The sequence below is a fragment of the Thermobia domestica genome, chromosome 2, assembly GCF_964235325.1.
Source record: "Thermobia domestica chromosome 2, izTheDome1.hap1.1, whole genome shotgun sequence".
NCBI lineage: Eukaryota > Metazoa > Arthropoda > Insecta > Zygentoma > Lepismatidae > Thermobia > Thermobia domestica.
In genome coordinates this window covers 120,910,990-120,935,730 of record NC_137455.1, presented here as the reverse complement: position 1 = coordinate 120,935,730, position 24,741 = coordinate 120,910,990, and the positions used below count along the sequence as shown (strand labels likewise).

General features: G+C 34.9%; 1 protein-coding gene across 1 annotated transcript in view; it reads left to right on the top strand.

Annotated features, from left to right (window-relative positions):
• LOC145675132 (inactive dipeptidyl peptidase 10) overlaps positions 1-24,741 on the top strand; it is a 528,307-nt gene that overhangs the window by 201,759 nt on the left and 301,807 nt on the right. The gene's annotated exons all lie outside the window — the stretch shown is intronic.

The window sequence follows — 24,741 nt, the reverse complement described above, 5'->3', positions numbered from 1 at the left end:
TCGGCGGAGCAGAACCTCTTAATAAGGGATAATCCCGTAAAATACTGGACATATCCAAACTCAAACTTCAAAAGGTTCTTTTTAAGTGTTTCGGCCTTAATAAGATTTGAACTTACGACCTGGAACCCCAACGTTATGTTTTGAGCTTGTGGAATGAATGTAAGAGGGGAAAAAATCCTTAGAAAACGCAAGAGTCTCACGTTATCTACTGTGAATTACAATGGTTATGGATTAATCTGAAGACTTAAATACAAGAAGGGAGTGCTCTAAACTGAGCCACTGTGTCTCACTACAAAATCTTTAGTTAAAGGGTGTTTACGAGCAGTATGTGCCTAAAGAATATGGGTGTTACCGTTAATGAAAGGCAAACAACAACCTATTGGTTAACAGTGTTTATTTCATATACAGTACATACATATATAGCCTAACATTTTCTTCCCGCAAAATAAAAATTATCGATTATTATTACTGGCAACGAACGACATACAGTTTTAGAACCACAAAAGATCGCTTTCCTGGATTTTCTCGGAAACTGCGTGAGAATTTCCTTTGAAGTAGGTTGTCTTGTTCAGTTGAATGTGATCTTTCGACCGATATGTATTTATCATATATTTGGACAATGTTTTAGGTAAACAGAAATTAAAATTTAACACTTTAAGGCTTTCAGGCTATATCTTATTAACCATACCGTATTCTGTCAACTTCCAAAGGTGTAATGAAGAGCTTAATGAGAATACACTTAAATACCAGTTTGATCTCAATAAGTTGAATAGTTCTCGTTTAGCATAAATTTTTAGGTTTACAAATAAGTTTTATAAGTGTTTTTCTCTTCATTTTCTCGGAAACTATACATGAGATTTTGCACTCACACATAATCATTTTGTTCATCTAATAAGTTCTATCGATTAATATGTGTCTTATCTTTGGACAACTTCTACCGTTAAACGTTAATATGATGATTATTTGTTTTAAACCTTCCGCTAATCCACCAGAGAAGAACCATATCAGGTGACGAAATAAGGATGAGATAAAGCTGTTCATTTGGGATCGTCCATCCGCCACACTGATATTCGCACTCTTTCATTAACTCGCACTGAAGTAGCGAGCGTGAAAATATATCAAGTGTAATCTATGCATTCGACAAGTTTGACATAACTACGTGATGTAATATGATTTTTACAGGGAATACGCCCTCAACACAGCGGGAGTTTTAGTCTATAAGTGATGGTTGTATTCACAAATGATGCAGAAAGCTTAAATAACTTACTGACATACATGTCTAGAGTAGCTAACAGTGCAAATCTATGACGACAGACAAGTTTGATAAACGTGTAAATCAGGTAAGATTTCTGAATCATCTTATTTTTGAATTTCAGGGAGCTTAGCAGCCACTTGCAGAAATCGAATTACATGCAGTTCACACTTGGTGGGCGTTTCGATTGCACTTGATACGATTTCACACTAGCTACTACTCAATGAGTTAATGGTAGAGTCTGTCTACCGGTGTGGCGGATGGACGACGTCCAGTGAACATCATTATCTTATCCAAGTATCGTCATTTCATATAGTTCTCCCCTGGTGGTTTAGCAGAAGTTTAAAGAAATAGCACTCGTAGTATTGTAAAATGCTGTACGTACAGAAATGTTTTTTATAATTTATTTTTTGGTCTATAGTTCAACTTCTGTTTCCAGCATTAAGGCAATAGGTGAATAGTCTTGCTCGCCGACTACGTTGGCATTTGCAGCAATCTTGTCAAAGGAACGACAAGTACCCCGCATTTCCGAGTGGTTACGGAAGTCAGACTTAGGCGAAAGGGTTTTAGAATTTGTAAATTGGAAGGAATTAGTTTCGACAAATATATGATTTTATTACAACCCATATCTAAAAAAATAATATATATATATATATATATATATATATATATATATATATATATATATATATATATAAGTGTAACAATATCTAACGAGAGCTCCTGTGTGACTAAGCGGTTAGCGTCAGCGCCTTTGGCGTGGGAGATCCTGGTTCAAATCTCGGCGGGAGCTCATATAGTTCGGATTCCACGTTAATCAGTAGGTCCACGTCTCATATAGCCTCGCTGCTGAACGAAACGTTAAACTCAAAATCAACTCAACTCAACAATAACTAACGAACCGATTCCTTTAAGAAATTGTTCTATTCATTCACGGTTTAAATGTCGGAAGGTGAAAGCACATTATTATTATTTCTCATTGATTTTGTAATTTAGAGCAAATTTTAGTTAAACTTTAGATTCAATAGGTTAATTCAAATTAGATTACAAAACCAAATACTACAAATCACATCAAATTTAAATATAATAGGAATCAGGGTCATATCCCAAGTGGCTGACCAATACTCACCACAATGTTCAATCCAAACCACAAAAAATAACAAGAGAAGGTTAAAATTTAGAAAATAATGAATACTAATCACACACTAGCACTTAATCACGGTTCTTTATACAAACCCACTTAATTTATATTTTTCACTATTTCATCTTCACGACAAAAAACGGAAATAATTTGAATCACACAGTCACAATAGATGTTAACTGTTCACATTACCTTGTCTAATTACAAGGTTCGATAGATCAGTTCAAACAACGTAAGTTCATAGCTGCAGCACTATAACCTGTATAAGCAATGTTCATCAATGTTTACAACTAGATATCATGTAAGAAGCTGTCGCATAGTCAAATGTAAAAGGCAATAGCAATAATTCATTCTCGATCAAGTGGTTAAGCAGAACACGATACAGTGCTTGTATTAGTTTATAGCTTTCTCCAATTTCAGCGTCCGAAAAATCGTCTTTGCCGTCAACTTATATATAATGCGTACATCTATAGTTTAACGTTAAATGCCACGTGTTGAAACTCACTCATTCCTAGCGAAAATCGAACTAGGTCTCCCATAACATAGGTGAGAATGCTTATAACTTAGTCACAAGAAATTGAATACATGCAGCTATATGGTAAAATGCTTTTAATTAGATGGAAAGGGTGCTTTTACGATTTATATGAAGTAGCTTTCGAAGGATAGTATTAAAACTAGCCATAACGTTTTTTTGTTTTTACCAATAATTAGTCCATTGGTTTTTGATTGTTAGGATTTCATAGTTTTCTAAATTGCAAATGAACTGTGAAATGATTGATACCCTTCCAAAAATACACAACCCTTCGAAAATTTTGAATTTGGTCACTATAATTGAACTTGTATTCTAGTGTTTTTATCTCTAGGCCTCCACTGATTCCTTTCATAATGAAAAGGAAAACCGAAAAGTCCAGGAATGAACCTTGATAACTTAATCACAAACAGTTAATGTGGTTAGTGAAGGCTGTCACGCAACGTAACTCCGTAGAAAATTGGTTGTATTATCACACTACAATACGTAAGCAGCATAAAAGATATTCCTCTGAGAGATATTATGTTGTGGTCAAACAGACTGGCGCGACCATTAGATGTACGTAAATTATACTACTCCGTATTTGAACATAGTACAATTTAGCTGCGAGAAGAATTAAATCTAATTTTAGAATAATAGGTACAGTACCAGATTGTAAAGCAAGCAGCTTATTGGTCACGTTAACTCATTTTTTTTATTTACCAGAAAATAATGAAATATAATTATGTGACTATATTTTGTCGAAAAGATTAATCACTACTTTAAATTCAAAAATCAGATTTGTCATGACATAATGTCTAAACTGATTTTAATTCATTTTTAGTTTCCTGTTGAAGTATTAACGGTCATATACTCATTGGGATCCTCAGGCAGACCCGAAAATGGGAACTATTTGTCAAAGTGGATCTGTTTAATGAATATGGAAGAAGACAAAGAAACATCATTTGCATAAAAATCTTTCGATGTGTCACAAAATTTCCCAAATTATAGCTAGATTATCAAATGCCCCCACGTGTTAGTACATATACTGTATAATTCGTCTGAACTCGAAGCCTCCCCCGTAATTCGGATTCCTCATATGAACATCTTAGTGAAATATCTCCATTCGTTTTTCTTCCCTTCTAGGACAAATATCATATAAAGCTGAAACACGTGTTTTAACTATATTAAATGAAAATGAAATCTTTGCGTTCAACGTTCCATAAGGCTAAGGGGGACGGATGATTAAGGCAAGTAAATGATTTTTTTAAAGAATTGGTGGAATGAGAATGTGGATGGAAAACAGAGGTACCCTGAGGAAACCCACCAACACAATGTTGTCCAGCATAAACATATTTGGCCCTGGATCTAAGTAGAGACCCTACGCACCAAAGGTAGGCGCTCTATCACTGAGCCACCGTCCATGGACTACTTTAAATGAAAAGTCAAAATGCTAAAGTTTATGTTTCTAACCTTAAGAAATTTCGAGATACGGACATCTTATTATAATAATTGCAACTCATACATTTTTCTTAAGGGCAAATAAATAAATAAACAATAATGAATAGTGAAACACGTCTTGAATTATTTTAAACAAACTTCCAAAGATCGAATTTCATGTATTTAACGTTAAGGGATATCGAAATTTGGACATGCTATTATAATAATTGCTCACCCTATCCAACTGTCTACATTTCGAATTTTCAAAAATACTCTCTTAGATGTATCTTACCTAACCTTACTTTCTAGTTAAGCAGTTTGGAGTAGGAATTAATCAGTGAGGATTTCTTATATATGCAGAGATACTGTCCTTGAATTGATGAATTGCTCGTTTGTTCGGTCGAGCTAATGTTGCCCGTGAGACGAGACGAGGCAAAAGAGAATTTTTCTGATGAAATTCGAGACGAGAAAGTGGCCTGTCAATAGAAAAATATATACTTTTCAAGACCGAGAAGGATTTTTACCACACATTTTCGAGACGAGATTGACCCAAATCATGCTTCATGAGCAACACAAGGTCGAGCGAACCAAGATATTATGCAGGCCATCGCAAGAACTATCTGTTGTAGGATTGAATCTCACAGAACGTTAGGTATTAAGTATTGTTTATTCATCTCTTATTATTTTTTTTTTAAGCACAAAGGACCGCAGATTTGAAATCAGTTACCAAAATCCTATAAACTGCCCCTAATAATTTAAATGAATTTCCCGTTGTTATTTTGGACGTTTGTATTATAGAACATTATGCTAACATTTTCTCTCTTTACTCATTGAGAGATACGCATTAACCTTGAAGCTAGAAAAAACATTGGTTTTATTACTTCACTTTTATTTTCCTCACTCGGACATAATGTACCGACTTGCAATTGGAGAAGCAATTTTCCTCGCATAAAAGATTTTTCTTGTTCAACGATTTTCCTTTAAAAGGAAAGTGAAAGGAATTCTAAATCTTCTCTCTCTCTTTTTTTTTTTTTAAAAAAAAAATATCCTTTAAAGATCAGGCAAAATATTTGGACTAAACTCTTGTGCCAAGAAAGCAAGAGAGCTGACTTTCGCAGCTGTGTTGTCTTCCGCATCGTACATAGATAGCAAAACTATTGTGTTACTCTCTACTCCGAGCACCAGATGACTCTGCTTGCTTAGAGCTAACTCCACAGCTGCTACGTTTGACTTAAATCGAAATTTCATCCCATCGTCACTTTATGCTCTTTTCCCTTTCTCTTTATAATTCAAATTTAGAAGTAGCTCAGAATGAGAATACATAATGTTAGCTTGCGTAATTTAACAATAATATTATATATATATATATATATATATATATATATATATATATATATATATATATATATATATATATATATATATATATATATATATATATATATATAGGGTGTTTCAAAACAACACCGACAACGTTTGGGAGGTAATTCCTTACACCAAGATAAGACAAAAAGTATAGACCAACTTGGGTACACAAATGCTTCCTTTCGGAGTTACATGCTGCCGAAATCATGAAAAATTGAACTTTTAAGATCCATAGCTGCAAAACTATGGGGCATACCGCAGTCGGGTCAAGACTTCACTTAGGAATTAGTATGTGCCCTATCCAAATATCCATGTTTCAGAATCCCTCGGTACTTCCGCAACAATTTTATAGAGATAGTTGGTGAGTACTTCAAATTACATGCCAGTAGCAAAACTACCTCTATAAAATCTGCTGTGGAAGTACCGCAGGATTTTGGAAAAGATTTTTCTATAGGGCACGTATTAGTTCCTAAGTGGTCTTGATCCGACTTCGGTAGGACGCATAGTTTTGGAGCTATGGACCTTTAAAGTTCTATTTTTCATGATGTCGGCAGCCTATAACTCCGAAAGAACGCATTTGTGCTATCTAAGTTGGTCTATACTTTTTGTCTTATCTTTGTAGTAATATGCAGTTACTCAAATATTAATGCACAAATCTAAATAAGGATACAACCCTTGTCCTATTGTGAAATAATTAAGTTGAGACCGACCTCAGAGAACAAAATTATCGATTTTTGTCTTTAAAAGTATTGTATATTACAGTAATTATCGTATATTCGTTATGTACGTTATAATTGTAGAAATAAGTATTAAACTACCAATAATATAAAATAAAGTTATCTAGTGATCTTCAGTTTCGAACTTCAAATCGGCGTCGTTGTCCTCACAATTTTTTCTATCTTTATTAATACTATTCTGAAAAACAACAATATTTCCACCCCGTCGTAAACGTAATTGAATTCAAAGAATGGATAAAGGGTTGCCATTTCCTAATCCTCAAATCGTTATTCATTTATTTTTAGCGAGAATGACTGATAAAACCTCAGTGTGTTTTATAATCATTTAACAAATATCTACAACTTACAAGGGACATCATCCAATTGTCCGGCTCCGATTTCAATGAAATTTTTATTGCTGATAGAGGACATATATTCATTACTTGTGATGATAGAAATTTTTGCCATGGTGCATGTTTTCTATTTTTTAATAATTTTTAAAGGTTGTGATGTGGTTAATAGAGATTACTGCAGATTTCCCTTACTACTCTTTGTAAACGGAGTGTTAATGAAAGAACAACCATGTAGATACGTATAGGGCCTAGGGGGAAATCGTATGGTACGTATGACCTTGACGGCAGCCATCTTGAAATCCACCATTTTGAATTAAGGTCAAATTTTTTAAATGAGAATAGGGTAATATGATACATAATTTCGGGCTAGAATTTAATCAGGAAGACAATGATGAAGTTAGTTTTAAGATGCGCCCATTTGATTAAAAGTTACAGGCATATTAATTGTTTATACTTACTATGTGCGTAAGTCCCTTGCCTTCGCTTCTAACCCCGTATTAATGATAATAAGTGGTTGAAGGTTTCGGTAATACATATTATGCCTAAAGGGAAGTAATACGATAAGGGTATCATTGACGGCAGCCATCTTGAAATCCGCCATTTTGAATTAAAGTGAAGTTTTGAAAACTGAAAACCATAGCATATGGCACCACATTTTAATAGTAAATTTTCCCCAAAAGCCAATGGTATGCTTATTTTTGTTCTATAGTTATCCAGTATGAATTTATGACTCTTCTAATGTGCACGAAACGTCCATTATTTGATCTTTCAAACTGGCAACACTCGTAATTTTCATTGCATGTTTTAGGATTCCAACTGGCACTTTGCAATTGTTTCCATGGTTCATGTTTTCTAAATTTATTATATTTTTTAAGAGTTGCGATTTGTCAGTTCATGAATAGTGTTGGGAGAAGCATCCAGCAATCTTTCTGAAATTTGAAGACTTGCCATGTAATTATTAATTTCATAGACAATGTAATTATTTATTTCCTATACGTCCCTTCAAAAACTCGTTTACTGACATGAATCATCGCAGAACGAAAGAACTCCAACTTTGCATTCAGGTAATACCGGAGACGTAGTTAGTAATGGGTAGTAGATGAGACGAGAAATAAGTTGAAAATTCACTTCAAAAAAGGAAACGAAATATGATTGTTTTGTAAATCAATGGTATTTTGTTTTTTTATATTTATTTGTTTATTGTTTATTTATTTATTTATTTATTTATTTATTTATTTATTTATTTTCTATTGCAATATTTTAGCTAGCCAGACCAAAAAGTCATTCGTTTTCTAGCGATTGTTGTTGATGGTTCATGTTTGTAAGATTTATATTCAGTATTGATCGGTAACTCGATTAACTTACAACTCTTTATAAACACGTTATCTGTTTTCATATTTTGTTCATGGTACAAACAGTGTGTTGGGAACATTCATATTATGTCTCTTTGATACTTTCTATCATTGCTGCTGTTCCTTTAAAGTTGTAAAGTTGTATTTATTAAAAAAAATACTGTTTGTCGTTTGCGCAACATGTAGGCTAAATTTCATGATAATTTTGAGTTCGTGTTACACCAATTTCTTATAATTTAATTTGTATTTCTTTACATCACATCGGTCCATAGATTCCTCATGTACTCTGGGTTAAAATAAATAATTACACTGCCTAGGAAATTAATAATTACATGGCAAGTCTTCAAAATTCAGAAGATTGCTGGATGCTTCTCCCAACACTATTCATGAACTGACAAATCGCAACTCTTAAAAAATGTAATAAATTTAGAAAACATGAACCATGGAAATAAGTGCAAAGTGCCAATTGGAATCTTAAAACATGCGGTGAAAATTAGAAGTGTTGCTAGTTTGAAAGATCGAATAATGGACGTTTCGTGCACATTAGAAGAGTCATAAATTCATATTGGTTAACTATAGAACCAAAATAAGCATACCATTGGCTTTTGGGGAAAATTTACTATTAAAATGTGGTGCCACATACTATGGTTTTCAGTTTTCAAAACTTCACTTTAATTCAAAATGGCGGATTTCAAGATGGCTGTCGTCAATGATACCCTTATTGTATCACTTCTCTCTAGGCATAATATGTGTTACCGAAACCTTTATCCACTTATTATCATTAATACGCGGGTTAGAAGCGGAGGTAAGGGACTTAAGCACATAGTAAGTATAAACAATTAATATGCCTGTAACTTTTCCCCAAATGGGCGTATCTTAAAACTAACTTCACCATTGTCTTCCTGATTAAATTCTAGCCCGAAATTATGTATCATATTACCCTATTCCCATTTAAAAAACTTGACCTTAATTCAAAATGGCGGATTTCAAGATGGCTGCCGTCAAGGTCATACATACCATACGATTTCCCCCTAGGCCCTATACGTATCTACATGATTGTTCTTTCATTAACACTCCGTTTACAAAGGGTAGTAAGGGACTTCTGCAGTAATCTCTATTAACTACATCACGACCTTTAAAAATTATTAAAAAATAGAAAACATGCACCATGGCAAAAATTTCTGTCATCACAAGTAATGAATATATGTCCTCTATCAGCAATAAAAATTTCATTGAAATCGGAGCCGGACAATTAGATGATGTCCCTTGTTAGCTGTACATTCAAAAACCTCAAAAGTGTATGTGTTCTAAAATTATCGTATATTTGGCAAGGGCACTATCGTATAAAGCATACGGCTTAAATTGTCGCATAACACGCAATACAGTTTTTAAGTTGCAATTATATCGTCACAAAAGTTTTAAAACGGGTAATTGCTCGCACGCTAGCCACATCTGTTAACGCTACTGTTTACTATTAGGTATTAGCATGGCGCACTTAAGCATTTCCTGTTTATATGATAGATAGGATTTGGTAACATCTAAGTATCGATGCTATCTTTAGTTCTTATTATTTATCTGTATTGATATTGGAAATTACTTTTCTCCTTTCTTTGAAACGAACTGGATTTTTTTTTTTCATGTTTAAGGGTGATCATTGTTTGTTTACGAACGCTCGGTATATATTCGGATGCGTCTTGTTGATACTACTATACTCTACGTAACTTTCTTCTCGGACACCTACTTAGGATGAGATCCGTAAATTCTTACTGAATATCCTTAAGTGTGTTTTCACCAGCATTTTAATGAAAAACAAAATGTAGTACCTTTATAATAGAACCAAAACCGTATTACTCACCGTTATTATTGTTGCACTTGAGTTAAATTTATAGTGTGCCATTTTTGAAACCATACACAATTAATTACTACATTAATCATACTTTGCGACAATAAAAGTTTCCGCAGAACAAAAAACATATGATCACTATGGATTTTAGTGCTCTGATGAAGTTACTCAAAACTTTTTCGCTGTTACCTAAACTTTCCTTTTGAAAATGCAATTATAGCAGCGCACTACTGTATATATTGTTCTTGTGGCACTTGTTAGCACAGACTTCTCCTAGAGCTGTTGTTATCGACATTTCAGGGCGGATGAAGGTGTACAGGGAAGGGTTAGGTAGCTACTTGGTGGGAGTAGAGTGGAGTTGCATTATTTGCGTCCAGTGATGTTGTTAGAGAGGAGGGGCTGGGGATGCACTGGTCCCCCTAAAAGTCTTGTGTGCTCGAAAATCGATTTCTATTTATTTATTTATTTATTTGTCATTCGTTCTCTTAAGTATAATTATTATATTATTCATTAGTAGCTTTTGGGAGTAAAAAATAATTGCCCCAGTACTTTCTCTGTTTACTGATGAAGGCAAAATTATTTTGAGAGGCATTGATGCTTGTCATCCTAAATCATCGATTTTCCTAAATAAAGACACATTGGAAGCTTCTGCGGGAAAATTTGGAATGGAGTCCAATAAGCGTGAAATAAACGTGGAGTAAAATTATGTTAAAAATGTGGAAATTTCTTCTAATCTCAATACCATTCCAATGTTGACACATTACTTCCCAAATTATATTTCCTCAGATCAATGGTTTGAAACCGCATTGACGCTACCGGTGTCATCATGTGCATGCAAATGATGTTTTAGTTTTCAAAAGGTTAAAAGAAAAGTGCACAATCGATCAGGACGAGAGAGAACTTCTACTCTGGTTGTTTTGGAAATTGAAAAAAAAAATAGCCACTACTTTACCTGTGTTTAAAATAATTGATCCATTTGTAACGAAAACAAAAATACAACAAAATTTCACAATGTGAGGAAGTTAATTAATGCTGTGATGAACTTTACGTCGTGGTATGAAATAGTTTCAGTATTGAATGCAGCTGCAAAATTGAGTGTTACCGCAGACGAAAGACGTTGCTATGGGAAGTATGACTAGATAATTTATTATTTGTATTTTAACGTAAAGCAGTATTTTGTAAAATTGAAACCCTTTAGAAATTAAGAATGTTCATGACATGTCAAAAGTAGCTATAAATATCTTATTTGCTTTATAGAAGCTCGTACCGAATAGCGTGTCTTTTGATTGATCTTTGGTCTTATTATCATTTATATGTAGCCACGATTCTTTCTCGGTTACTAATCGGGTCAACACATTAGCCTCAAAACTGGTAAAAAGTGTCTTGGGTGCTTCGACTCGTTAATTCATCTGATCACCGTGTGGACGTTTCGGAACTTACCTTGCTAAAAGCTTACGTGTGTATATTGTTGATAATGAACGCAACACGGTCCGTGAGATGTTCTCTTGGGGACCACGGGGCTCAGTGGTAGAGCGCGCTTACCTTTGGTTTGCATGGTCCGTGATTCAATCACTGGCCAAGTAAGTTAATGGTGAACAACATCGTGTTCGTGGGGTTTCTTGAGATACTCCAGTTTCCTCCCACATTCTCATTCTCGCAATTCTTCCATCATCATTCACTTACTTTAGTAATAGTAATTTAAGCCTGAAGAAAAAGGTATAATAACTACAAGAAACTTATATTTTCACAATTACATACTAAGATACTAAGTATTAATATGAACCTACGTACACTCAAGGTTTCATGTCGAGGGAATGGGAGAAAGGTTAGAAACTTAAAAGCTCAACACCCTTCGTAACATTACGTCAACTAACTGAGCACCCCTACAGAAACTGAGATAAATTTTCCATTTCTCTTGTATGTTCGTATTAAGATATTCCTCAGTTGTAGTCAATTTGATATACCCACCACTATTATTATTATTCCATGTCAGGTCACCAATCTCTCGATTTGTTTGAAGTAGCTTTCCCCCTTCTCTATATCTTGTATTGTTTGGCCCGTATATTTCAATCATGGCCTTCGTCCAGGCATTTCCCATCTCAATTCCCTCCATGTCTCAATATGTATCCAGTCATTCATCCCATCTCGTCTTTTCGGAGTATTCTACAGTATATATATTTTTTTTTTTATTTTACCAGTTCCAATACTTTCGTTTGATACATTGTACGTCCGTCAAAGTTTCAACATTCTTCTCTAGTACCACATTTCATAGACTTCCATTCTGTGTGTTTCCTATTTTTCTAGAGTCCATGTCTCTTTATAATTGCTACTTTTCTTCTCTTTCCTTCTATATTACAATATAGAAACATTCAAGTAACAGTATTTCTTCCAATGTCTCCGATAGCAGACAAGTCTATTCTCAAACAAAAAAAGAAAGAAAAAGAAAAGAAAAAAGTAAAAAAATTAGTTGTTATTGAAGATAACTTCTACATTCCTTGATGTTTGCTATTTTTAAAGTGTGAAAATCCAAGTAAGAACGATTTAAAATCAGCAAGATTACTAACACTTGGAGACAAATAAAAAAAATCTTTTTTATAACTTAAAACCTACAGTTGATTCGAAAACACTAAAAAGTTGGTTAGTGTTTCGTGGTACGAGTGTTAAAATGACCCAGTAATCCTTAGTTGAAGGAAGTTGTTGAGGAAGTCTGGAATCTTGTCTGTCTCTCTATTTCGTAGATTTTTAGCTGCTGCAAAAACTCAAAAAAAAAAAAAAAAAAAAAAAAAAAAAAAAAAAAAAAAAAAACGAGACCACAGATGTATTAAAGGAGTCGTGAGATGGGCAAAATTTATTGCTTCTCGCCTTCTACGGCAACTATCGAGGAAAGTATGTCACCCTGTCACGGCACAGGATGACAAATTGAGAATAATCTGACAACGGAAAGAAAACTCACAGCATCAAGGTCATTTTGAACTGTTTGGTGAGGTAGCTTCTTTTTCCTTACTTTTTGATTTGGTGTCTATGCATTGCAACAAAAAATTTTTCGTATCTTATCAACTGAATATACTTGAAAACTCAACTAGCAGAAGTTTATCTTGTGTTCTATGTTTTCGTTGTTAATAATTTTTTTGTTAGACAACTAAACACACACGCACAAGTAAGAAAAGAGAAAGGCAAGTACTGGTTGTAAAAATGATCGAAACATCAAAAATTCACAGACCACAATCTTCATTTTATTACTTGTGACTCTCAAAGAACCATGATCTACGGACCTCTGGTGTATGGGGTCCTTGGTTCGATCCCAGTTCGCGTCAAATGAACTTTCTGGTGGACAAACACCGTGTGAGTGTGTTTTCTCGGAGTTCTCCCATCTAATCCCACTTTCTTTATCCCATTCCTTCATTCCTCATCACAATCTCCTTTAGCCTATCCGGCATAACCAAGGGACGTAAAACCTAAAGATTTCATTTTATTATCTATGGGTACATAGTGACTTAGTTATAGAGCGCTCTCCTCTGGTCTCTAGTTTTCGTACAGAATGTGATTCGATTCCAGGTCATGTTAGTTTGTGATGAACAACATCGTGTCCGTGGGTTTTTTTCAAGATTCTCCTGTGCTCTTCAACATTCTCGTCCGACCAATTCTTTCATGAAATGAAATATTTCAGTTTAACTTGTCTCGATTATGCCATTTCGGCTAAGGGAGACGATGATTAAAGCAAGTGAATGTTGAAGGCCGAATTGGAGGAATTACTAGATGGTAGAAAACAGGAGTACCCCGAGAAGCACGATGTTGTCCACCACAAACTTACTTGGTCGGGAATCGAACCAGCTATACCACGCACCAGAGCTAAGCGCTCTACCACTGAGCCACCGTGCTCTCCGATTCTTTCATGTTTATTCACTTCCATTAATTATGTGTGTCTTTTAGCCTATTGGTATAACTAGGCAACACGATTCTCAGTTTACAGCCATATCTATGAAAACTTAAGTACATAATGCGTTTCTCATTGAGAATGTTTTAATACCTTTCAAAATAAATAATACAAAATATATCATATTCCTATTATTTACTTATACATCATTCACAGTATTAAATAGCATCGACAAATTGTCATTATGATTTTTTTCTTCGAAAATGAGTTACTGACGCAATGGAATTACTATTATTCGATATCCTTCATTACGCCACATAAATATCGTTACTGCAAACCCAATATTTAAGGATCCAAGATAATCTTCATTTATACTTCTGCAGTGGAGTGAAGTTCTGTTTTCGGCCGGAGAACAGTTCATGAATGTCAACACACCTTTATCATTGCCAAAATCTAAGGTAATATTAGCATATATTAGTAACATTGACAGCCAAAAATACCCCTTCGCGTGCGCCAGAGCTGATGAGCAGACAATATCGGCATTGCGGCGTCTACCAACCGTCGTGAGGATAATTGGGAAGCTATCGGAAAGAAAGAAGTAGTGAACTCAGGTTTAGAAATGAAATGAAATTTTTGAGTTTTACGTCCCACGGTTATGTCGGTTAGGCTAAAGGAGACGGTGATAATGAGTAATGAATGAAAGGGTAGAATGAAGAAAGTGGGAGGAAACGGGAGAGCCCCGAGAAAACCCACGCACACGGTGACAGGTTTAGAAAGCCATCATCAACTGAAAGGGAAGATCATGTGTTAACGACACACCACCCCAAAGATATGCGTGCCACAAGCCGACTAGTAGGTCTCTTTAATTTTGTTTTATTAGAGTTCACTTTTTGGTAACATGAAAATCATGTTTTTGGGTTTTCTCGCAGTGTTCTCATTTCCTTCCACATTACCATTCCACTGTTCTTTCATATAACAATTCACTTTTATTAATTATTCATCTCTTTTAGCCTTAAGAGCAAGAACATTGGATTTTAAATTAAATATCTAATTTCATATTTACAAGTTGTCGGCCAATACAGCAATTGTGGAGCTTATTATCAAAACGTCTCATGTCCACTTTTTTTTTTTTAAATCGAGATATCAATATACACGGAATCATCGAATAATTATTCACATCTTTGCACTTTTACTTCTGGTTTAAACGTCCAGAAAGCAGAGAAATGGATTTGAAATATGCACTTTTATTCAAAACGTCTCTTGTCAACTGCAAAATGGCGGCGGACACCTTACAGCAATAAAGTTTCGAAGCAAAACATCCTATGTCCATTCCCACTTGAACACGATTCTTGCTGTTTTATTTCAAACTGTCTCTTGTCCATGGATTTTCCTCAGCAATTACTTGACACAAAAGTGCATTAATTATTGCTTACTAGAACATTTAATGGATATTTAAGTCCACAAATTAGTTGGTTGGTACCTTTGGCTCAACCGAGATAATGGACAACAGATTTGTGCGATAATTTTATATTTTGTGGTGATCACATTGTTGAGGTCATATCAGCCATATTGTTCCACTTATTTCTTAGTAAAATTGGTACTTGAAGTTTGAAAGCACTTAGAAAAGTTATTTGTCAGAGGAGTATCGCAGTTCATTTTCATACACATGAGTGGTAATCAAGAAGAAAAAAATAAATCCAGATTTTCATTATTTTGTATCAAATTGTCTCTTGTCCGATAGATTTCCTTTCAAAACGTCCCTTGTCCATTTTTTAGTTTCAAAATGTCTCTTGTCCAAATTAAATACCTTTTTTATTCATTACTTGTGCCTTGAATAATGGAATTTGTTTATAAAATAAGACAATAAGGGTTTAAAGAATTTCTACACCAAATCTTACAATATTTAATAACCTTTTAAAATAATTATTAGTTTTTTCGATTTGCCAAATTTTTTGTTGGGTGGACAAGGGACATTTTGATAATAAGCTCCACAATTGATCGATCCCAAGTCACACTTGTAAATCATAAAAATCTTTTTTCCACTTTTCCTCCATTTGTAACATCATGTAACGGTATTCGAAGTTGTGAATTATTCACTATGTCTATAATTTTGTCAAGCAACATTACAACTAAGAAAGAACTGAAAATTTCACTCTCTAGGACATTTTGAATTCTATTGGAATTCCAGTAAAAGCAGTTGCGTCGACAAACGGTTCGCAAAATTTTAAATAATATTCTGCAATCAAACTCAACAATCACATCATGTAAATCTCAATTTCTGCCATAAAGAAAACCTTCGAAACAAATCAAAAGATTCTAATATTTTTGCTTTTATATTGTCGTTGTGTACAATTATATCATTGCAATGTTGTCCATTCATTTGAGTGTCGATTCTTCAAATATCTTTTACATATGGATGAAGACGTCTTACGGAGTATCCATGAAGTCCACTATCTGAATCACATTTATATCACTGAATTCTGATACATTTCGAACTCCTTTCTCTGAAACATTGGTAATAATACAACAATTTATCATTTAATAAATATTCGGTTAACCTTTTCGTATAATTATAAGAGCTTCTTTGAAAATATCTACTGTACGATTTTGTTTTGATTTTAAGTTGTGTAAGGTAAGGGCTGGGTAGGACTGCCATTTTAAATAACCTTACATTATTGTAAAAATCTAGTGTACTAGGAAAACAATTTCATTAAGTCAAGCACACATTAGTTAGTTCACTTCTGTGCAAGACGACATTGTTGAGACCGCCAATTTGGAGCAGCTAGTGAATACTTGTTCTAATGCCGTCTTATTTGAAGAAATTTAACCAGGAGCATTGATACTTAAGCCCAGGCCCGTATTCAGGGGTGATCTAGGGGGGGCGGGCTCCCCTAAAATTTTCACGTTAGGCTTGCCATTGAACTATAATACGTTGATGAACTATAATATGGTTGTATCGGTCCCCCCTAACTTCAGCCGAGCCCCCCTACATTTTTGGGCTGGCTACCGGCCTGCTAAACCTTTCTGATTTTTTTGTTATTTTTGTAATATCAAAAATAACGTTATAAGAAAGAATGCAAGAATTGTTTTGTTGCAATTGTGTTGTTGTGCAAAGTAAAATTACCCAAACGAGCTGAAATGAAAGAAACGCTTTTCTACTGTACCATATCTATTGGAGGGAAGAGTTCAACTACATCGCTTTTAGCCACTGTTTCATCTTAGTGAAGTTTGTGTCTGTTCAGTTTTAATCAAAAACTTTCTTCTCTCCATCGATCAACAATTGAATATTGAATGGCAGTGCAGTGTAGACAACAAAAATGACAAAAGCGACAGATTTTTTTTTCCGTACGCCAACAAATGGATTTATCCCTCTAGAAGATTCAGTTTTATTATTCTTTTAAATATCACAAACCTTACTTAGAGGTACAGAAGTAATGAATGAAGGGAACGGGCTCTTCCCTTTGTTTCAGGGAGCAATCTCGCTATGAGTACATACTTTCTGTAAAGGTTTCCTTATACTATAGAAGGTCAGAAAGTTTCATAACTAACTAACTAACTCTATGATCTATGGAATCCGAAGATTCAATGCCGCGTTCACGAAAGCTCTCTACTGCCTTCTATCCTTATCCAACTGGATACAGTTTCTACTTTGTATTCCTATTTCTGCGAGATCCATCTCAATATTGTCCTCCCATCTGCGCCTAGGTCTTTCTAATAGTCTCCTTCCGATTGGTCTTCCTATTAAGGCTTTGAAAGCGTTACTACCTTCTTCCATCCTGGCTACATGACCTGCCAACCTGAGCCTCCTAGATTTGATGACCCTAACAATGTTTGGTGAAGCGTATAAATTATGTAGTTCCTCGTTTTGAAGTTTCCGCCATTCCCCATTCCCGTTCCTCTTGGGTACAAATATTTGTCTCAGGATCTTGTTCTCAAATACTTTCAATCTAAGTTCTCCACTCAGAGTAAGCGATCATGTTTCGCAACCATAGAGAACAACAGGCATGATTATCGTTTTATATATATTTTAAGGTTCAAATTCCTCGACAGAATTCGCAACGACAAGTCACTTTAAACTGAATAATAACTCGAATTTCCTACTTTTAGTCAACATTTAATTTATTCGTGAATATGGTTTCGGTCGTTTAATATTGATCTTCGATATTTGAAAGTATCCACTTTTTCAAAAGTATTGTTTGATACTTTAACGAATCTATAATTTGCCCTATTACGATCCCGGCGAACTTTCATGTATTATATTCCATGTCCATTTTCTTTTGCTGAGATCGTGCCAAGTTATCAGTCCTGGTCCGAGGCTTTTGCGAATGTTTCTGAACAAGTGCCTTTTCTTTTACAGGATGAGGCTGTTAACCTCACGTCCAACCCGCAAGCAGGAGGACCACTCTTTGTCGTCTGTGCGCGACTGCTTATTCAGTATATTCGAAGCTAACCTCTATTTCTAGAGATCTTCTCCCTCTACAACCTGAGGACGTGCCATGGCGTGGTGACAGGAATTTACATTACACGGCAGAGGGTTTCATACTGGAGAAATATTGGTTGACTAATATTAGTAACTACCTGTGTAGAAAAGCCATAATTATACAGTTCATACACACATGGTATACCTAATTCTAATTCTTAATGTATTTCTCTACTCTTAATTTACAATTTTAACATTTTTTGAAGTTAATAGTTCTGTTGGAATCACAGGAGAAATATACTGGCCTACCTACTCGTGTTCTATTGTCTTAGTGGTCCTGCCTAGCTATTCTAGAGCAAGCGGGCTAGAACCTGGCTTAGGGCGGAACACTCCGACTTAGACATGCAGATGCATAATTTTAGATTTCGTTCTTTCAACTTCAAGGTAATTGTACTCCTTACCTACATAGAAAACTTTGTCTTCCCTTTATATGTTCCAGAACAATGTTTTTTTTTAATCTTCTGATATTTGAGTCCGTGTTAATAGACAGGAAGAAGTGTTAGGGACAATTAAAGTAGAAAGTACCACACTTCATTCAGATGTTTAATTCTTGTGTTTATTATCTATACTATTTATTATGTATATGTATTTGTTGCGAAAATATTTTTAAAAGAGTTCAAATTTTAGTCGCAACTGCATTTTAATTTTTTGTTTGAAATTTTGATGGAAAAATTACTAAAACTTTTAAAGCTTTCCTACTCAGATCAGGAATGTCTTCCCTAACTAATTAATTAAAATTATTTACTGACTTATTTTTGAACGTAAGTTAGAGTTGAGAGTAACATCCGAAGGCTTCTTTTGTGGAAACTCCTAACGGATGCAAATGGGCAGAGTATGCCGTACAAGTGGTCCTTAACCGCGTGGACAAGGTTATGATGACCTGACGAAGTATACCCAAAGTCCGATACTGAGAATTGAGAGTCCGATAGAAGCCAGTGTTCTGTTACGTGTATTGTTATCATCTGTTAACAAGATTTAGGTAATGAAAAGAAATATGTAGACACAAGAACGAGTTGGCCAGGACTATCGCCATACGGTTCCAGAATGCAAGAACCAAATTATCTAAATCTGTCAATGAATCGTAGCCAATGTTGCCAGTTCAGCACGAGATATGCAGCGGTATTTGCGTACTGCAGCAGTGTACTGACGTCTCGCAAAAAATAACCTGCTTACAATAACACAAATGCTAATTCCCAAACAACGGTTAGTAGTGAGTATGGAAGTAATCAACATATTACAATTCACCACTATTTCACAATCCTATAATGAAATCACAATTTCACAGCGTAGGTGTCATGAACTGGTGTGGGGCGCAATTTAGAAATGTGGTCTTAGTAATCTATTCTCTTGCGATGAGAATTTCAATGCTGCAAAATACATCGATTTGCATTGCAAGGTATATTGCTATCTTCTTTGAAGCTCGCTATCTGCCACAGGACGCCACGCAATTCATGGATAATAAGACACCATGTCACAGGATTAGGTTAACCATCTATGAGAACAGCAAAAATGAAGCACAGACGCTGTCGTAATACGGACAATCCTCGAACATTGATCCTGTAAAATGCTCTGCATCTCCTACAACTAAATTTTAATAAGCAACATGAGCCATTAGTTGGCGAATGGTACTACTTGTTACAAGATATTATCTATGAATATACTAGATACCCCGTCACGTAGGATTGAAGATTCACTTGCTCCCAAAGGTGTATCCAGTAATGTTAACTCCAGTATTAGCAATGATTCCGTCTCTGCACTGGTTCGAAGTGATGGCCACAGATTCATTTTCGGAGTATCTATTATTTAAGGGTAGTGTAACTGAAGTCAATAATTATTCCAATAAATGTAAAATAGTTTCATGGGCCGACAGTTGATAATCACTGTTCTAGAACACTTATATCACCCCAACGTGCCAGTTTCGAAGTAGAACGCAAATTATAGTAATATAAATATCTATTCATAAAACAGGAAAAATGAGGAAAACGAATTAAGTAAAGAGAAGGGGAAGTTATTTTATAGGCTATTTAATTTTAGTGACAAATGCGAAACTAAAAGCCAAATATGAGTTAAAGAAGAAACATGAAAAATGTAATAACTAACAATATAATTGGTATGATATCTCCATTAAGGAAGTATTATTTCTATGAAGACAAGGACGATCTATAAAAATTAAGAATAAATTCCTTTTTATATTTGGAAAGGAAGTTAAAATTGCCTATTACGAGACCGTTTAATTTAAATATTTATATAACGAGGAGGTGATTTACCTTTTTCCGTTCTACTTTATTTCTTTTTAGAATTTAGAGAACATTGGATAAAAAGTGATTACCTCTTTGTTATTTTCATAGTAATAGGCGACTTAGACATGACCCGTATAGGAAAGGACTTCTATATTTACTTGTATTCTTTTTACTGGTCTGTTGTAAACTAATATGTATCTTTCTATTACCAAAGTTAATGGTTTATTCATGCTTTTCAACATGTGCATGCAAAATGAAAAAGAGCTTGAGAATGGCTGTGATTTGTATTAGATACATTCTTCTCCTTTATATTGTTATTATTAGTGGTAATAGTATTCGCATTAGTATTATTATATAGCATAGATGCGAAGTACAAACTGTTCGAAGAACTTATGCGGTTCGCCAAAAGGTTCCGTGGTAGATCAGAGGTAGAGTACTCATCTATTTTTCGTAATGTCTCTGATTCGATCCCAACTCGCGACAAATGGGATTTGTGATGGACAAACACCATACGCATGGGTTCTCTCGATTTTCCTTTCCTTGCCACTTTCTTCATTCCACCATTTCATTTATTATCACAATCATCCTGTCGCTTAGTTTCGGTGCATAATTGTGAAACGTAAATACTAAAAAAATGCCCGTCAACATTCTCACAACGCTTTTTCAAACGTTCATGTGTGTTCCAATCCTCTTTCTCCTTTCAAATATAGAGATTAACACAGCTTTTGGAAATGGTTGTTACTTCAGATACCAAAATTACCCGTATATGGAACAGTGAATGGGTTGAGAACAGAGGCCAGCTGAGCGGTTTGTCCACACCACATGAGAAAGGATCAGTCCTTCCAATCCAGTGTCTGGGAAACATGTCAATCAATCTCTTCCGTGCGATTTCTGCACAATGAGGTAGATTAATGATTCTGTATTAATCATTCATAGAGGCTACTGATATTACCAAGTACTGAAGCATATTTTATCTGAGTGTCAAATACAAGTGCGAATTAGAGATGAAAAACTACCACAGAGCATCTCTGCTGAGTTGATCCCAGGCCTTACTATGATATGTACCGTGACCTATCAGATAATGGAAAGAATAATCAGAATACGCCTGATTAGCTGAAGGGTTGCCAACTCTAAGAAATAAAATTACCACTATCCGCTAATAATAATCAAAACAGATAATAAATAATTGGATTTTAATCCTTGAAATATATAGTTGAGCCTGACAAAAATATCAGTCAGCCGGTAAAATACCGGTCAGTTGGTATTCCTACTCGACTAAAACTGCTATCCTCCTACCAGTGATTAACTGATATGAACGGTTTGTTGGGTCTCACTGCTGTTGCGTACAACAAATCTCTCGCCGTTTCTTAGACATTTTCTAACAACTTACCAAAGAGAAGAATATTTCTATTGCAGAATGGCCTATTTCAGTTACATTTGCTACTAGATGAAACGACTCTGACTAATAGATGTCTTTCCGGTGTCGGCTACGGAGCGTTTAAGGGAAACATACTTGTTCCTGGCAATGTAAGTTGGCGTTTCTACCCCACTAGGTACCATAGCTCACGATTTGACCACAACCTGACACAGTGAAACTTCATACCAAGCATTACTTGATAACTCTTTTACTCTGGTTGATGGTTCTGAAAGGAACAGACCAATCAGAGACGAATCCCATGAATTTCAATAAGTCTTGCGTTTTGCTGTAGGTGAAGCAGCAGGTTTGTTATTAGTATCCAAAATGTTTGGACATATATATTTTTCGAAGAAAAAATTTACTCATTGTAAAAGAAAAAAATAGAAAAGTCGAACTTTAAACTCACAGGATAAAGTATTCAAGTATTGTAGTCACGGCCATACGAACTAACAAATTTAAACGAATAAATATGATTACTTTTTCAGTGTCGTATTCTCAGAAACGCAGTTTTCTGTGTTCACGTGCTGCCAATTCCCATTACATCCATCTGTCTTTTGTATTGTTTATAAATAATTCTATCTATGCATCACCAAATTCCTAATAGTAAGCATTCACGCTAATAGATGTCGCTGTCTCCACTATTACTTCCTTGGCTAACGTTTGTAGATGTCGCTTGCATACAGACAACTTTTTGATTTAAAACTATTGTGACGCTTTACAAGTAATTCCAACTTAAACTCTAGCTTTAAAATGGAGCGGTGAATATGACCTGGATTTCTATTACATTAAAAAAAAAAAAAAAAAACTTTGAGGCAAAATATGATGTAAAATATAAACTGAAAAACAAAAACCTGTTTTGGATTGTAGAAGTGGGAGCAAATCCCCCTCAGTATATATATATATATATATATATATATATATATATATATATACTCAATAAAACAAAACTACATTTATGGTTGGTATGTAACCTAGATCGAACAGTAGGATTTACAGATCCGCGTGGTGCAAAGTAATTACAATACCGCTAATCATTATTATTGCAGTCTCAGATCAAACGTGGTGATCACTTCTTTCAAGACGTGAAATTAAATGAAATATTTAAGTCCTACCATTATGCATCGAGGCTAAGGGTGACAATGGTGATGAGAAATGAATGAAATGGTGGAATGAAGAAAATGAGAAGAAAGGGGAGAACTCAGAGAAAGCTAACTTGGCGCAATCTGGGATCGAACCAAGTACCCCACGCATCAGAGGTTTCTTTCAAGAAGTAGAGACTATGTTTTTTTCTGAGTAATTTACTTAAATTTTCAACATAAGTAACCCTTATTTGAGCAAAATTACGAAGTCTACCGTAACAAAATAATGTAGAAGTATTTCATTTTTCTCGTGGCTCTCCGATCCGGCATGAAGTTGATCCCTATTCGTTTTCTTATGGAAAGTAACTTTTGATCAAACCGTAAATTCATGTTACGTGAAGTCTTAGGTCTAAAAAATAACATTAAGTTCAAAATAATTATTTTTCTACTACAATTAGTAAAAATCCAGACTTTACCCTTGAAAGTAATAAAAATAGAACAAAATGAAGTAATGTTTATTGAGAGAATAATTGTGGGGCTCAATGGCAAACAGATCAACCGTGGTCAAGGGGTCCAAGGCGATGTGAGACTGAGGAGGATAACTCCGTGTCCGTGAGTTTTCAGAGGGTCCTCTTCCTTTCTCTCATGTCCTCATTCTTCAGTTCCTTCCACAATCATTCATTTTCATTAATCATCCTTCTCGTCTGCTCTATAGACCATAAGAATGTGACATAAAATTCAACGATATCATTTATTCTCACGAGTAAATACCGTAAGACAGAAAAACTTGGAAATATGTATTATACTTGTACAGTAGGTCTATTCTTCATTGGTAATGATTAGCATTTTAGCCTTTTGTGAAAGACTCGGACAGGAATACGAATTCGAATTCCTTGTTTCCCGTCAAGTAAGTTTGTGATGGGCAAAATTGTGTCCATGGGTTTTCTCGGGATACTCCAGTTTCCTCGGACTTTCTCCACCAATTCTTCCACCAACATTCACTTGCTTTAATCATCTGTCTCCCCTAGCCTAGAGGGAATAATAGTGGGACGTTAAACTGAAGTATTTCAGTTCATTTTTTTAATTTCTCGTTAAACTATAGATTTCATGTCACCAAACTGTATATACGCTATCTCCATATAGTCTCGATGCTGACGTTGGACTTTTAAAAACAATGCTGAAATATGATATATTTCTTGAAATTTCTTCGAATAATTTCCAATTTCTACACATTATTTCCAATTTGTAGAAAATCTGTAAATTATATTTGTGTATTATAGTTGTTTTGTGTCTTAAACTGCACAAAGCGAAGAAAGTAAGGCGCTAAAACAGTTTGAACTACGTAGAATGAACATTAATGTCTACATTTGATACCACCCACACAACATTACTGCTGGCGTGGTTGCATATAGCACAAGGCAATGACAGTATAAATCATTCTTCTTTCGAGTGGTAACATAAATCCTAACAGGTGACATCCGACTGCGAAAACGAACACCATTTGGAAAAATTTAAAGGTTTCTAAATAAGCATTTTATTCGTTAGATCCTTCATTCAACAGCGAATGAAGCCAAAAACGCATGTAAATGCAGAAGGTTTATGGGCTTCCGCAGACAACGTAAAACGTAATAAAAAAGATGAAAGCAAAAAAGGAAAACTGCACACACAGAGGGACGATTCA